General features: G+C 49.9%; 1 protein-coding gene and 1 pseudogene across 2 annotated transcripts in view; one reads left to right on the top strand and one right to left on the bottom strand.

The window, feature by feature from the left end:
- The window catches only part of COL26A1 (collagen type XXVI alpha 1 chain), a 175,257-nt gene that overhangs the window by 14,865 nt on the left and 144,270 nt on the right, over positions 1-16,122 (top strand). The window lies entirely within an intron of this gene.
- Positions 778-15,516, bottom strand: LOC113630290 (histone H3.3-like; annotated as a pseudogene).

Below are 16,122 nucleotides of genomic sequence, written 5' to 3' on the forward strand. Positions count from 1 at the left end.
TGAGGTAGGGATTTAACTTTTGTTTCTTTCCCCACAAACCTCCCCTCACACTTCTACTGAAAAATCCATCTATTCCCAATAATTTGAAATGCTGCTTTTATCACATACTAAACTTCCCTGTGTACACAGCCCTTTTTCTGAACTCTTAATCTGATCTGGTGCCAAAACTACACTATTGTAATTACTATATCCTTATTCTATGTTTTGTTAGTTGATAGAGCAATTCCTCTTTGCTGTTCATCTTTATCAAAATATTCTTAGCATTTGTACACTTTTTCTTTTGGGTGCATTTTATTTTATTTTCGCAATTTTATTTATTTAAATAGTTTGATGTATTTTAATAGCAAACTTACAGGAAGAGCACAGAAGACAGACAACATTAAAAACATGTACTTGCATATAGGACAACTCAGTTAGAAAAGTATAGTGAATGGATGGAATCTATTGTATGATAAAAATGCTACAAACACCATTTAGTTGCAGTCAATAAGAAATTTACTTGTTTTAAAAAAATCCAAAAAAAAATCCAAATACTGGCATTGTCCAGGAAAATTTGACAGGTTTATTTATAATTGTTATAAAGTTGAACTGCTGAAACTTGTTCACTCAAACGTTTTGACCTGCATTAATGCTTTATGTCCCCGCATTTATATTAAAAATTCACACACAAATGAAAATGGAAAAGCTGCCATTACCTGATTTCTGTCCCCTATTTTTCCACCTGCAATCATATTCTTAGGTACCTTTTGACTCCATGGAGGGGGGGGGGGGAATCTAACATTCAGAACTACCAATAACAGGAAGAGAAATTTTTTTTCTTTTAAAGAATGAAATGTTTCCCATGATAGTCGATTCTTAAGCACCTTCTCCACGTACGCGGCGTGCTATAGCTGGATGTCTTTTGGCATAATTGTTACACGTTTGGCATGGATAGCACGCAGGTTGGGGTCTTCAAAAAGGCCAACCAACTAGGCCTCACTTGCCTCCTGCAAAGCACCAATAGCTGCACTCTGGAAGCGCAGATCTGTTCTGAAGTCCTGAGCAATTTCCCGCACCAGGCGCTGGAAGGGAAGTTTGCAAATCAGAAGTTCAGTGGACTTCTGATAACGTCTGATTTCGCGGAGCGCCCCGGTACCAGGCCTGTAACAATGAGTTTTCTTCACCCCTCCAGTAGAGGGCGCACTCTTGCGAGCGGCTTTTGTAGCCAGTTGCTTCCTCGGTGCCTTACCACTGGTCGCTTTGCGGGCAGTCGAGCCATGGTAAAGAGACCTCCTGACTTAACCCCACTTCTCCTTCCGCTGGAGCTCCGCGAGCTAGAGGCAGCGCTGGAGTTGGAGAGTGACAGCGGCGCGGCGGCAGCAGCGAACACAATTGAAAGATCTTGGGTGAATTTTAGAATCATCTTTTCTTGTTCTATAAAACATGCTGTTGGGATTTTGATCTAGGCTGTGTTGACTTAATGGATTAATAGAATTCAATGTTTATAATCCTGTGTGTTTTTCAGTCTTTCTGCTCCATTTATCCAGAGCTTGTTAGATTTATTCTTAGGCATTTTGTAGTTTTTATTGCTATCGTGAATGAGTTCTTTTTGTTCCCTGACACTTTTAAATGTTGATGTCTGGCAAATAGGAAAGCTGTTGATTTGGGGTACGTTGATTTTATGTCCTGCTACCATAAGGCATTAAAAAAATATTTTGATGGTTTTTCAGGTGGCTTTCTTGGGTTTTTGAGGTAGAGAATCCTATAGTCTTCCAATGTGTGTGTGTGTTTGTGTGTGTATGCGTGTGTACGTTTGTGTGTATGCGTGTTGGTCACCGTGTAAGTCAACATCTTGGTTGACTTGGAAGAATGAGGCTTCATCTTTCTTACAAAGGATGGTGACGTAGAGGGCTCTGAGGAGAGAGAAAGGAAAGTGGGTTGTGGTTTGGTCTCCCCCAGAGTCATCTTCTCTGCTGCCTCTTCTCCTTGTTTACTCTGAAGAGAGGCAGACAATGTGTGGGTCCTGGACGTGGTTAGAAGATGATGGTATATTTGCCTCACTTCTTGGTTTATAGATAGGATATTTTTGGAGTCCGAGGACCCAGGATTCACCCACCTTTCCCTCCCTCTCATCCCCCCTTTATTAAACAAATAGCCTAATAATAGACCTCGGTTTCTAGACTCCTTGTAGGGCCAATCATTCTGATGAGGCTAAATTATTTCTGCCATTATCACACATCTGCCCTCTCCTTCCCCAGCAGTGACAACTTATTCTTCCTGAAAACAGCCCTGGTCCTAGACCATGAGCTGTCAGCTTCTGTTTGGTCTCTTTTTCCCTAACAAAGCCAGCATCTGTTTGAAGCGGGTGGGGAGGCAGATGCTGAGCTGGGAGTGGGGAGCATGTGAATTCCTCCCTCCCCCCACCCAGCTTGTCCTATGCCGGGAAATGCAGTTAAAATGAAAACCAAGGGCCATCTTGTGTAGCAGAGCCGAGAACATGAACCTATGTCCTTCTACACTGGTGCTCAGGTAGATGGTGTTCCCTGAAAACCACAGGTGGCCCAAAGCATGCCTAAGGCGAGAGAGCAGTGTTTCAGGCTGGGGTGACACTCTTTTATAGCCCGATGCCAGCTGTAGTTTAGTCCACGCGTTAGCTGTCCAGTTGCTTCGTATGGACTGGGGCTGGCCGTGTGGGCCGACTCTGGTCCTCTGCACCCGTTGGTGGGGGAATCACAGGGACAGCTAAGACTGAGTCACAGCTGTGTCCCAGAGAATACAGAGGGCCAAAGTCATCAGTGCCTGGGATCTTGACACATCCTAGCAGGGAAGCTTCGGGGGGCCTGGGATTGTCTGCCTTGGTTATCGCCATATCACTGGAATCTGCCCATATGGAGCCAGAAATAGGTGATAAAGCCAAGTAGGTTCATGCTGGGTGGGCATCTGCCATCTGTGAGTAGGCAGGCAGGTCAGTTTATAAAGTTGGGCTGCGGTGGGTGGTCCCAAAAGCACAGACCTAATGATACTCAGAACTTTGGAGTCAGGCAAATTGACATCAGAACCTTGGCCCCTCGTCTCGCTGTGGGCAAGTTCCTGTTACCTTGCATCAGTTTACACATCTGTGAAATGGGACTAATCCTAGCCAGTTCCTGTGGGAGCATTCAATGAGCTCTTTGTATCAGGGCTGTGTGTTCTACTTGGAATCTAGAGTGAACAGTGGCCCCTGGGGTGGGTTGTTCTGCCTTCTGGATGGCGGAGCACCTGGCCGTGTGGCTGCCACGGGCAGCTTTCCCCAGGTCCTGTCCTGGTTTGCTTTATTCTTGTTTCATGTGCTTGTCCTGCAGCTGGACTTCGAGCCCCTTGGGGTCAGGAGCCCCATCCTAGATGGCTTTGTCTGCCCCAGCAGGTAACCCGGGGCTGAGCATGGAGCATGGGCTCAAACAATCCCTTATTGATTCAACTGCAGCCCAACTGGGACACTACAGTTGCTTTCTAGGCCAAGAAGTCCAAGTCACTCAGGATCCTGGAGTTGCATTCTAACCTGGAATGAACCAGGGAGTGAACAGGGGCTCGCTGGGCCATGACGCAGTGTGAGGGTCCAGGCACTGCACGAGCAAGGGGTTTGGAAGGAAAGTTCAATTCCCTGGCTGGCCGTTGGCAGGGAGGCGGGAGGGCTGGAAGTTGTCTGCCTGCTGGCCCGGGGCAGCTGCATGTGGGGACAGCTGTCTCAGCCTCGGACATAGGATCTGCCCCAAGATTAATAACAGAGCCTGGCCATGCCCGTGGGGAGCAGAGAGGGGCTTGGGTTACCGCGCACCAGGAAATTCGCCTGCCCCACTGACAGTGGGTGGGTAGCCGGCAGGATGGATGGGCTCTGGGGGCTGGGGGGTGTCTGGGCAAGAAAGCTCAGTGCGGGCCCAGCCAAATGCACCCCGATGGGATGCAAGCTGACCCTCCCAAGGGCCGCTTTCTTTCCGCTGGACCCGAAACCGGCAGGAGCTGATCTCCAAGAATTATGTGAAGCGTTGGGAATGGAAACCAAATGTTGGTGTCAGGTAGAGAAAGCTGATGGAAGCTCTCGGCCCAGCAGGCCTGGGAGCAGCAGGGGTTGGGGCTCCGGTGGCCAGCACAGATGTTTAGGTGAAAGGGGGCCTGACATCTTCTTTTAAAAAAGGTTTATTTTCCCCCTGATTATATTTATCATAGATCATTCGGAAAATATGGAAAAGTGGAAAGAAAGAAATCATTTATAATTCCATTTTTGTAGGTTTAAAAATTTAAATTCTTTTTATTGTGATAGAATACACACAACTTAAAATTTACCACCTTAATCACTTTTACATGAACAGTTCACTAGCATTAAGTGTATTCACACTGCTGTGCAACCCTCACCTCTGTCATCTCCAGACCCTTTTCATCTTGCAAAACAGAAACTGCAACCATTAGACACTAACCCCCCATTTCCTCCTCCCTGCCAGCCCCTGGCAACTGCCATTCTACCTTCTCTCTCTATGGTTTTGACTACTCTAGGTACCTTGTATAAGTAGAATCATACAGTATTGGTCCTTTTGTAACTAGCGTATTTCACTTAGCATAATGTCCTCAAGGCTCATCCATGCTCTAGCATGTGTCAAAATTTCCTCCATTTTTAAGGCCGAATAATATTCCACCGTACGGGTGGACCACATTTTGTTTATCCATTCCTCTGTTGATGGACACTTGGGTTTCTTCCACCTTCTGGCTATTATAAATAATGCTGATAAGGACATGGGTGTACACATTTCTCTGAGTCTCTGCTTTCAATTCTTTTGGCTAGATACCTAGAAGTGGAATTGCTGGGTCATATGGTAGTTCTATTTTTAACTTTTTTGAGGAACCATCAGACTGTTTCCCATGGTGGCTGCACAATTTTATGTTCCCACTAACAGAGCAAATGGGTTCCGATTTCTCCACATCCTTACCAACACTTGTTATTTTGTAAATTTTTTTGGATAGTCGTCATCCTAGTGGGTGTAAAGCGGTGGTTTTGATTTGTATTTCTCCAGTGATTAGTGATGTTTGGCATCTTTTCACGTGCTTATTGGCCATTTGTTCATCATCTGTAGAGAAATGTCTATTTAAGTCCTTTGCCCAATTTTGAATCAGGTTTTTTTTGTTGAATTGTCAGTGTTCTTTATATATTCTGGATATTAACCCCTCATCAGATATGTGATTGGCAAATATTTTCTCCCGTTGTGTGGGTTGCCTTTTCACGCTGTTGACTGTGTTCTTTGATGCATAAAAGTTTTAAATGTTGATGTAGTCCAATTTATCTATGTTTTCTTTTGTTCCTTGTGCTTTTCATGTCATATCTAAGAAATCATTGCCAAATCCAGTGTCAAGAAGCTTTGGCCCTACATTTTCTTTTCTATTTTGCCCTAGGAGTTTTATTCTTTTAGGACTTACATTTAAGTCTTTGATCTATTTTGAGTAAATTTTTGTAAATGATGTAAGGTAAGGGTTCAATGTCATTCTATTACAACGTCATTCTATTACAACGTCATTCTATTACAACGTCATTCTATTACGTGTGTACAATTTTCCCAACACATTTTGTTGAAGACTGTCCTTTCCCAATAATTCCATTTTTGAGAGCCATATTTCTTTTGGTATTTGCTGTGTGCTTGCATATATATATATATATATAATTTTGCACAGTTGAGATCACACAGGATTTGTTAAGGAGGAAAGTCAATATATTTAGTCTTGGGTCCTGCCTTTTTTTTTTTTTTTTTGTGGTATGCGGGCCTCTCACTGTTGTGGCCTCTCCCGTTGTGGAGCACAGGCTCCGGACACGCAGGCTCAGCGGCCATGGCTCACGGGCCCAGCCGCTCCGCGGCATGTGGGATCTTCCCGGACCGGGGCACGAACCCGTGTCCCCCGCATCGGCAGGCGGACTCTCAACCACTGCACCATCAGGGAAGCCCGGGTCCTGCCTTTTAACACATTCGCCTGGAAGCCTCAATGAAGTGGTCTTCAGTCATTATGTAGGTATTCCAGATGCCCAGGGTTTAGCAGGGACTGTTAAACGGTTGCTGAGTGTGCAGAAATGGTTCAGAGAAGGTCACTGTCTTCAAAGTCCAATAGAGGAGACTAAATGAACAATTATCACAGGAGGTCTGGAGTCACAAAAGTCTGGACAAAGGGATACAAGGAAACAGAGGCAGGAGCAGTGTGGTACCCAGGACAGCTGGGGAGGCTTCCCAAAAGGGGTGACATTTGAGGTGCCTCTGGAGGAAGAAGAGGCAGAGATGGGGAAGACGGAGGACAAGGAGCGAGCAAAGGCCCAGCAAGTGGGTGGGAGGGGGCCTGGCATGGTGTAGCCCTGGGTTCTGAGAATGAGAGACAGAAGCAAGGATGGAGGTGAGCATGGTTCATCCTGGGGGCCATGAGGAGCCTCTGGAGTTCTGGATGGATTGGAGTGGAGTGATGTGGGCCACCAGATATGACGCCCATCAGAGCCTTGCAGCCATATAGAGTCAGGGGCTCATGCTATGTCACCAGTCTGCAGAGAGATGAGTACAGCTTGGCAAACGGTAAAATGGTAAAATGGCAAATGGTAAAACCTTCCGGAGAATATCTCACCAGTCACAGTTCACCACCCCCCTCTTTCAAGGCCTGTGTAGGCTGAGACATAATGTAGCACAGGGGAGGTGATCTTGCCTGGGGGTTTGTTTCCGAGGGTAGTATAATTTGATGGCCAAGGATCTGACTCGTAGTTCGAGTCCTGCCTCTACCACCTGCCAGCTGTGTGACCTAGGAGAAACCATTTCTTCTCCACAAACCTCGATTTCCTCATCTGTAAAGTGGGGACAACCATCATATCTACCCCCAAAATGGAGGAGAAGATTTATAATAGACTTTATCACATTAGGAATTATTATTATTTTTTAAATTATTTAATTAATTTTATTTTTGGCTGCATTGGGTCTTTGTTGCTGCGCATGGGCTTTCTCTAGTTGTGGCGAGTGAGGGCTACTCTTCATTGCAGTGCGTCGGCTTCTCATTGCGGTGGCTTCTCTTGTTGCAGAGCAGGGGCTCTAGGCACGTAGGCTCAGTAGTTGTGGCACACGGGCTCAGTAGTTGTGGCGCATGGGCTTAGTTGTTCTGTGGCATGTGGGATCTTCCCGAACCAGGGCTCGAACCCGTGACCCCTGCATTGGCAGGTGGATTCTTAACCACTGTGCCACCAGGGAAGTCCCGGAGGAGAAGATTAAACAAGAAAAGTCTTTAAAGCACTTGGTATTATCCATCTTGGATCATGTGTTTTAACTTTTAATTTCATTTGTAAACTTTTATGAAAGTTGCATATGTACATAGTTTCAAGAACCAAATAGTTCTACAAGGCTTAAAATGAAAAACAACAGCCCTCCCTCATCCACTTCCTTTCTCATGTTCTCCAGAGACAACCACCCCGACTCTTTTAACTTTTCATATTTTTAGTATTTGCACCCACATCTCTAAAATACGTAGTTACATTGCTACAGCTTGATTTTTCTGTTTCGGGCATTAGGTATCAGTTTTCCACTATGAAAGGTGAGAGTGGAGCATCTTCCACACGCTGCCCTCCCCTTCACACACATTTCCTGTGGCCCCATTTTCCCAAGACACTTTATGTCACAATTCTAGTTAGCACCATACTCAGGTCTTACATTTTATGCCAAGTGATAGCTGAGCCATGCAGTGTACTATGATGGCTTTTCCTGAACACATTTTTGACCCTTCTTGTTTTTGTTCACTTAGCTTTTCTGTGTTTTTATTAATTCATCTCCAAACTCTCTCCCAGTTGTGCAGATTTCCTCCTGACACTTCATGAGATATTCCATTACTTTCATCTTCTTCCGGCAATTGCTCCTTGAACCTCTGATCTGCTGCGATCTGGGCAGGTAGAAACCTACAATTTTGGGATTGCTCTTCACCAACAACCTGGGGATTTCCTTTGCCCCAAGCTTTCTCCCTGTATTGGGCACCCTCTTTCCTACAGTTCATATCCACTCTTTTGGGTTTGCTCCCTCATTGTGATGGAACACATCCTCCAGTAGCTTTCTGAGAAAAGGTGGCATGTTTATGAGGCTTAAGGTTAGGTGTTCTACCCAAGGGCCAAGGCTGAGACATTTATATATTTCTCCTGCCTGCCTTGTACACGGGGCTTTACACCAGGGTCTCCCACTGACTTCCCATCATCCTCAGGTTGGACTGCCAGGGATCCACAAACCCAGCAATGCGAGCTTATCCCTCTGAATTCATACATTTTATTAGTTACTGGCCTCTTACAAATTCCTTTCCTTTCTCTCCAACTTAGCCATGCACTCAGTAATATGTGTTTTTGATATATTAACCAGCATCATTAGTTGTGCTGAACCAGGAAGGATTTTGCGCACAAGATAAGGGCCTTGGGTGGGGGAGGGGAAGAGGGACCATCTGGGGAAGATAAGAACCAGAGCCTTTCTTCAAAGGCCACAGAGAAAATTGCCTGTAGGGAATTCACACTCAAACACTCCAGGTGGGCCTATGAGTTCCAGGAACTATGGAGTTGACTGAGGCAAAGTCAACTTTGCTGGTCCAGGGGCTCATAGGGGTCAGACACCCCCTGGGAGCAAAGACCCAAACTTCAGCCCAGTCACAGGCGCAAACAACCGGGGACAAAAGCAAGGGACAAATAAGTGAACACACAAGTGAACGCCTGACCCACCATCTTCCGGGAAACTGAGGCCCTGGCCTCACCTCTCCTCAGGGGCAGGTCTGTAATTCCAAGGGGTCCTGGAGCAAAGTTCTCTTCTGTGCTTTGTTCCCACCAGACCAGCTTTCCAGAAGCCACTTTAAAGAAGCCACAGAGGCCACCAGCTTTAGGGGTCTTGCTTTTTCCTTTGAAGTGGGAGTGGGCGGAGAAGGAGTTTTCCAGAAAATTCCTTGAGGCAGCCTCAATGTAAATATCTGGTGAGGTCTTAGGAATTGGGAACTGCTTCTCTGGGGCCGGCGCTGCAGAGGGCTTGGGTAGAGGGGTGGGAAAGGGCCTGGCCAGCTGGGGCCTCCCACACATCCCCAGAGCTCCGCTCCCCTCTCTCCTCCCCTGTGGCTCCAGGATTCCCTCCGAAGAGCATCCCCCCTCTGTAGGTCTCCTCTTTGGCCTGCGCCCTTTGCCCCCACCCTGCCTCTCCAGCCTGACCTGCTAACCAAAGCCTTCTGTGCGAGGTCAGCGCTGCCTGGCGGATGCCTGGGGGATGGGGAAGCAGAAGGGAAGGGGGATGGGGAGAGCCCCAGCCTTCAGAGCCGGAGCAGATGGCGAAGAAAAGAAGCTTGTTTTCCTCGCCGGGGGTCCGGTTCCAGTACAAGAGGGGAGTTTCTCCAGTCTCGGGAGTTTGCTTGCACACAAGCACACGTGGGAATGTGTGAGTGGGGGGGGGTCACCCCCTTTTTGCTGGAAGTGCTGGGGCCTGCTGGGGATTCTGGTTGTTGTTTATCTTCCTCAAGGCCTGACTCTGTCTGGGCTGTGAATTCATCCCGGGCAGGGGCCGTGACCCACCCCCCCAGTTCCTGTGTACCCTGGGTGTGTGTCGGCACAGATCTGGTTGAGTGACAGCTGGTCCCAGGAGACTTCAGGCGGAAAAGAGAGTCTTCGTCTTCTCCAAGGCTCTCTGGGGGAGGGAGCGATCTCTGCATGTGGACCCAGTTCTAGAGGACTCAGAGCTTAGAGACAGCGTCTGTCCTGCTCACCGAAGTCCCTGGAACATCGTCGATGCCTGATTACAATGGCAAATGCTTCATTCGTGCTTATTCTGTGCCAGGCGGTCTTCTTCCTGTGTTACGTATATTGACTCATTCCTCACAATGACCCTACAGGTTGGGCGCTGGTATTATCCCCATTTTCTAGGTAGGGAAACTGAGGCCCAGGGAGGGAGAAGTCACTCTGGGCTTCACAGCAGAGCTGGGATGTGGGAGGCGGGTGCCGAGGCGGGAGAGTTCTCCAGATTGGGGGAAACGGCAGGAGCAGAGGCACCCCGAGGGCAGCGGGTCTGGCCCTTTTGAGCCATCCGCACCCGTCCTGTCTGTAGGCACCTTCTAACAGTTCCTTTCTTTTCGTATTAGTTGTTTTGTACTGCACGCCTTCTGTATTAACTAGGGACCAAGTTTCCCAAAACCAGGCTTATGGTCACATCTGGGAACCCCGGAAAGGTGGCAAAGGTCTGTGACCCAGTTCCCACTTGTCTGAACTGCACCTCCCTCCACAGGCCTGGTGTGGCCACCGCTCGGCTGTGTGGCCTGGGGCCAACTCTGTAGGAGGTGGAATAAAAGCCCCCAAAGATGTCCACATTCTACTCCCCAGAGCCTGTGGATATGTTACCTTACGTGATAAAAGCGACTTTGCAGATGTGACTAAATGAAAGCTGTTGAGATGGAAGACGTTCCTAGATTCCAGGTGAGCACAAGCTGATCACACCGCCCTTCTAAGAGGGAGGCAGGAGGGCAGATGTGACGACGGAATTAAGAGGTCAGAGTGATGTGAGGAAGGGGCCTTGAGCCAAGAACTGCAGGCAGCCTCCTGGAAAAGACTCGGGACAGATTCTCCCCTAGAGCCTCCAGAGGGAACCAGCCCCATCGACGTCAGCCCCGCCGACACCTTGACTCCAGCTCAGGGAGACTGATTTAGGACTTCCGGCCTCCAGAGCTGTAAGATAATAAATGTATATCATTTTACATTGCTAAGTTGATGGTAATTTGTTACAGCGGCCCTAGCACACCAACACACCATGCCCCCACTCTGAACCACAGTCTCTTCATCTGGAGAATGGTCACAGCACCCACGTCCTGACTCCAAGGCTCTGGGGGTCAGAAAGCAGGAGACCTTCCATTCTTCTGGGCTGTTGCTGGAACTTTCTGTCACCTAAAGCAGGTTTCTGCCCATCAGCGGATGAATGGATAAAGAACACGTGGTATTGATGTGCAGTGGACTATTATTCAGCCTTTAAACAGAAGAAAATCCCGCCATTTGTGACAACATGGATGGAACTGGAAGACAGAATACTGAATGAAATAGGCTAGGTGCAGATGGACAAATACTGCATGAGGCCACTTATAGGAGGGACCTAAACTAGTCAAATTTATAGAAGCAGAGAGTGGAATGGTGGGAGGAGGGGCAATGGGGAGGTACTAGTCAAAGGCTACAAAGATGAGTAAGTTCTAGAAATGCTGTGTAGTTAACAATGCTGTAGTGTGTGTTTAAAAATTTGCCAAGAGGGTAGATCTTGTGTTAAGTGTTCTTACCACAGAATAATCGTAATAATAATCATGATAATAAGTAGGGCAGGAGGAAACTCTTGGAGGCAATGGATATGTTTGTGGCATAGATTGTAGTGATCGTTTCCCTAGCGTATCCTTGCCTCTGAATTCATCAAGTTGGATCCATTAAATATGTACAGCTTTCTGTATGTCAGTCATACCTCAATAAAATGGTTTAGAAAAAGAAAACAGGTGGGTTTCCAGACCTCACTGTTGTGAGGTCTCTTCTGGAGGGGAGAGACCCTCACCCAGAGGAATTCTAACCAAAGGCTCTGCAATCCCACCACAGGCCTGATTAAAAGAAGCCTTTCTAGCAGGAAAACTGCACGTCGTTACTTTTCAGCTTTTTCTTGTGTGAACGACCGTTGCGAGGCCTGGTTCACAGCATCCTGCAGCTTGGGATGCATTTAATTTTCTGTCTTGATTCCATGGCAAAACCCACAAACAGGGGTGCATTAGCCTGGCCCTGGCGGCCGCGCTCCTGGGACGGATGAGCTGCAGGTGGAAGGGCCCTCCTGAGCTGCCCTGTGGGAATCACCTGTCTGCGGGCATTCCTGGAGGGACAACGGCACTGCAGAAACAAACCAAGAACTTGAAAGTGCGTCTCTCTGCCGGATGCCAGGGGAAAGGGGCAGTTCTTCTCCGGTGATTTTGTGTCTTTCTTGTGGCCGGCCCTGTGGTGCCTGGAGGACTTGGGCAAAGCCGCCAGATGAGAGGGGAAAGGTGAGGGGAAGGTGGGCTGCCCGAACAGGGGGACATCTGCCTTCAGTCACAGCGAAGAACAAAGTGGGGCTGAGGAATTACATTGGACCACGCTTCTCTGGAGGCTGCAGCCTTCGGGTGGGGTCTCAGCCCTGGGGTCGTGCACACAGGGGCTCTGGAGAAAACCTTCTGGAACTTAGCTGTGTTCACGTCCTGCCCTTGCTTACAATCTGTTCTGAGGGCTCCCCCGGCCTCGGGCCAAGGCTGGAACCCCGAGGCCACTCCAGCCGCATACAGCTTCTCCGGCAATTCTAGCGCTTTCAAGCTTTTGCAAGTGACCATCCTGCTCATGAAAGTTCCTCAGCCCCGGCTCGGAGTCAGGTTGATGCTGGGGGTCCTTCCCCTCCGCCCAGGATGGTGTGCATCCTGGGAGGGACCTGGGAGGCCTGGACCAGTGGCAGCAGGAGTGGGAGGGTGATGTAGCAGCCCAGTGGGTGCTCAGGAGACAGCATAAAGCCCTGGTGCAGGCGAGGGGGCCGGGATGCTGGGGATGGTGCTGTTTGCCGGACGAAGGGCCGAGGTGTGGGGAAGGGGAGTCGGTTTGGTGTGATGCTGGGTTTGCATCTGAGGCTGGGGAGGGTGCAGTGCCCGGACGTCCTGGAGAAGATGACCGGGGGCCTTCCCCATAGAGGTCTGGAGTGGACGAGCTCCCTCCAGGCGGGCATAGAGGGAGACGGGGGAGGGTTCAGGGGATCTGCGGGACCCCGACATCTAGATGAGGCTCAGAGAGGGCGGAGGAGGGGAGAAGTTGACAGGGTTCCGAGAGTCAGGAGGGGAGATTTGGGAGACAGGGGCTGAGGTGCGGGCGTGTGGACTCCTCTTTTGAGAATTGCGACCCCGAAGAAGAGGAGGAGAGAGAAGGATGAGCCCTGGGCATGGGGACCCGGATCTGGTGCGAGAGCCTGGAACATGCAGGTCACTGGAGTAAGATCCAGTGGAGAATGGACATGAAAGCATGGAATATATAGGGGTTGGGGGGTGGGGGGACACCTGGCATGGCCTCCTGATCCCAGGTCAGCTGAGAGGCGGAGAGGCCACCTGCTTCCAGGTGAGTGGGAGGGGGAAGACTCAGCCCTGGTAAGCCTGGAGGACGCTGGGGAAGAAGTCAAGGCAGTGTGCGCCTGTGGGCTCAGCATTCCCAGTGGATTGAGAGGTGGGCGGCCTGCAGGTGCGGGGAAAGGAGAGGAGGGGAGGGGAGGACAGCAGAGCATCTTGGTGGGGGACCAGGGAAGACTGAGCTGCCACCAGCATGGAGGGCCCTGGGGGGACCAGGCAGGACATGGCTCTGGGGGATCAGAGTCCCTGGGCAGTGGGGCAGGGCCGGGGCGGTTTGACCTTACCATCCCTCCCCGGCAGAGCCAGGCATCTCCTCCTCAGGGCTCCCGCAGCATCCCAGGTCCTGGCCTGTTCTCATCACCTGCCTCCTATTTCTGTGGTCCTTCGCATTGTCTGTGTCCTTCCCCCAGATCGCAGATCTCCTTCCTGCTCTGTCAGCCAGTGACCACGTCAGGGGCTGGTGCCTAGAGAGGGCTTAATAAAAGTTAATGGACGGGGACTTCCCTGGTGGCGCAGTGGTTAGGAATCCGCCTGCCAATGCAGGGGACACGGGTTCGAGCCCTGGTCCGGGAAGGTCCCACATGCCGCGGAGCAAATAAGCCGGTGCGCCACAACTACTGAGCCTACGCTCTAGAGCCCGCGAGCCACAACGACTGAGCCTGAGTGCCACAACTACTGAAGCCTGCACGCCTAGAGCCCGTGCTCTGCAACAAGAGAAGCCACCACAGTGAGAATCCCATGCACCGCAACAAAGAGCAGCCCCCGCTTGCTGCAACCAGAGAAAACCCGCGCGCAGCAATGAAGACCCAACACAGCCAAAAATAAATAAATAAATTTATATATATAAAAAAAGTTAATGGACCAAATGGCTTAGAACCACCCTCAGGAGCTCAGAGTGTCTTTGCTCTGGAAGCCGCAGTTAGACGGGGTGAGTGGACAATGGTTCACTTCTGTGCCTGACGTGCCCCACACGCTGGCTCTGCTTTGCTGGAAATTCTCTCCGAGCCCCTGGCTGGGGGATGACTTTGGAGACCCAGGTGTTTGCAGAACTACCTGCCTGGAAAGGATGTAGGGCTAAGGCTTTCCCTGACACCGCCAGTCCTGTGGGTGGTAGAAGCCTGGCCCGGGCCGGCTGGAGGACGTGGTACCTTGCTCGGCCAGTCCAGTTTCCCAACTGTTCTGGTTTCTGGGCGAGAGGCAGTGTTGCTCGGGCCCTTCTGCCGAGGTGGGGGTGATGGCCTCTGTAATAGTCCCCCAGCTCTGATGCTGCCTTGTGAGTTCCATCTGCTGCTGAGGAGGAGGCAGAGGCCCAGAGAGGGATGGGGCCTGTACAAAGTCACACAGCAATTCCTGCAGCTGGACCCCCCAATCCAGAGCTCTGGAAGCTCTTGTGAGGAAGACTCCTGGAACCCACTGGCTGATCTCAGATGGAAAGGGCAGGATCCGCTGTTGTCTACCCATGTTTCCCGGCTACCTGCTGGAGGGGTTAATGGGCCATCCATGAGTAGTGCTGACAGCAAGATACCTCTAAGAGGCAGATTTGAGAAGTGGTGATCCCAACGAAAAGGCAAACTTCACAAACGGCAGGATGTAATTCGGAACACTGCACTCATTCTCCTGGATTTTGCCCTTTGCAGGGGAATTGAGGCATTCCTTAGAGACTCCGACAGCTGTGGGTTTCTGGGGTGTCATGGGCCACCCAGCTGGGCCTGGTGTTTAGAGCTGGAACCCCTTTCCTTTGGAAAGGGATGCAGGTCCAGAAGGTGTTCTGCTCACAGGAGACTCGCTTGGTTGTAATTGTGTGTGATCCTCGGCCGGTATCAAATACCAAATTCCACAGTCAGTCCCTTTCAGCCGTCACATTCCTCAGATTCTTATCAGTTTTTTTTTCCTCAAGTGAACACTGGGAACCACTCTCCCCGCTGATTGCAGAAGGAGGGGAGAAAATTAAAAACAGGAGTCCTGGCTTTCGTCCCCGACTCTGCCACCAGCTTGCCATCCACCTTGGGTCCTTCCCTTCTTTTCTCACCTGTAAAGAGGAGGGGTTGGGACAAGATGATCTTTGCAAAATCTCTTGTACAAAGCTTTCGTAATCCTCCATCCAAGTCCATAGCAAGATGCCGTCTGGAAAATACACCTAAACAACATTCCGACTGCCTCACCAAGCAGGAGAATTTTCCAGCACATCTGCAGTGGTGGGAGCTTAGGAGTGGTGGCCTTTCCATGTGTCCCCTCCCTCACGGGGCACCGTTCCTTCCCCTGAATGTTGCAGCAGAGATTCTCAGAGATGGGCATTCTGAGTTCCAAGGGGCTGAGCCCTCAGGGGAATGTTCCAGTAGTTTCCATCTCCCTGCCCAGCAGTCTGCTGTATGGCCTTTGGCCGTACCTGTTGGTAGCAGTAACCATGGCGGTCACTACCACTGATTCTCCTTTACAAGTGACAAACTGCTTACACATTCATTTATTTTTGTGGATCCCAGACTGCATGTTATTATTCCCAGTATAGAGAGGAGGCCCCAGAGGCTCAGGTGCCATGAAGCCCGTTCAGCTAGGCAGAGCAGAACCAGGACTGGAGCCCGGCTCTCCTGACCCACCCACATCCTGGGCACTTTCCACATCCCATAGTGTGTGGGGTCACGCAGCTAGTCAGGGGCCTTGCATGAGGCAGGGGCTCCGTGGACATTTGTGCAAATCGGCGAGTGATGCCCCCTCGGCCCCGCCATGCAGGGCCAGCGTCTTGGTTGGCATTCAACAGTAGGAGTCTTGGGGCACGTGCTATGCTGATGTTTATGGAAGTGAAACATTTATATCCCAAGGATCCTAAAACCCCAAACCAAGGAGGTGGTCAAGCCAGAGCAGTCTGACGCTCACAGACCCGGATATGGTCTCTGAAACTGTCCATCATCTAGTGGAGAAAAAAAATGCAGATACCATTGGGTAAAGAGCAAAGTCTTCCTTTGTCCCAGAAAAGATAGAGCTAGTTCAGGATCATGATTATATTTCCATTATGAA

The sequence above is a fragment of the Aethalodelphis obliquidens genome, unplaced genomic scaffold, assembly GCF_003676395.1.
Source record: "Aethalodelphis obliquidens isolate GAN/ISIS:26980383/991018 unplaced genomic scaffold, ASM367639v1 scaffold30, whole genome shotgun sequence".
In the NCBI taxonomy this organism is placed as follows: domain Eukaryota; kingdom Metazoa; phylum Chordata; class Mammalia; order Artiodactyla; family Delphinidae; genus Aethalodelphis; species Aethalodelphis obliquidens.